This window comes from Propithecus coquereli, unplaced genomic scaffold, assembly GCF_000956105.1.
Source record: "Propithecus coquereli isolate 6110/MARCELLA unplaced genomic scaffold, Pcoq_1.0 Scaffold62, whole genome shotgun sequence".
Taxonomy (NCBI): domain Eukaryota; kingdom Metazoa; phylum Chordata; class Mammalia; order Primates; family Indriidae; genus Propithecus; species Propithecus coquereli.
In genome coordinates this window covers 3,862,663-3,863,351 of record NW_012152174.1, presented here as the reverse complement: position 1 = coordinate 3,863,351, position 689 = coordinate 3,862,663, and the positions used below count along the sequence as shown (strand labels likewise).

The 689-nt window shown below is 34.1% G+C and overlaps 1 protein-coding gene across 1 annotated transcript in view; it reads left to right on the top strand.

Annotated features, from left to right (window-relative positions):
- The window catches only part of PGGT1B (protein geranylgeranyltransferase type I, beta subunit), a 51,553-nt gene that overhangs the window by 41,344 nt on the left and 9,520 nt on the right, over positions 1–689 (top strand). The gene's annotated exons all lie outside the window — the stretch shown is intronic.

Here is a 689-nt window from a genome sequence, read left to right as displayed (position 1 = left end):
CAGTGATTTTAGACCAATCTAAATTTTAGTGATTTTAGATCAATCTAAAAATCTAGATTAGCTCTTCTCTCTCTCACAGTTTTTCACAAATCACCCTTGCTCTCTGCAAAGGTAGTCAGAGATATGAGAGATGGCTTGCTGGGATTTGATGTTTCTTTTTCTGTAGACAGGTAATCTGAAGCTTGAGTGTGTCTTCTTGTGTTGCTAAGGTTTGAGTTTTATAAGTTTTATTCTTACTGTGTTTTGATTTTGATTTTGTAGGCTATGTGAGGAGATTCAGTTGTATTTTATTGTTCTTATTCTGTTTTGGTTTTGCAGGATATGTGGGGAGATTCAAATTAATAATTTACCATTATTCTCAGTGACCCTAAACTGCCCCAAAATATTAATAGATTTGCTTCATATTTGTAAAGTTCTGTAAGTGCAAAATCCTTAGGTTTTCCTCCAGTTCATATATTCTTGCGATGAAAGAGAGGAGTAAGAGTCAGAGCTTTTTATTGGGTAGAAATTGAATATGTAGATACCAGAATACATAGGTACCATCTTTGAACAATCTATTCTCAGAATTTGCCTAGTATATGCACTTAGTGATTTGACTTGGTGAGTAAGACAAGAGCAGGTACTTGAAAATGCCTAATTCTACTTCTCCATGAGGAAGAGTGCATATTTTGGAAGATATAAAGGAGAAA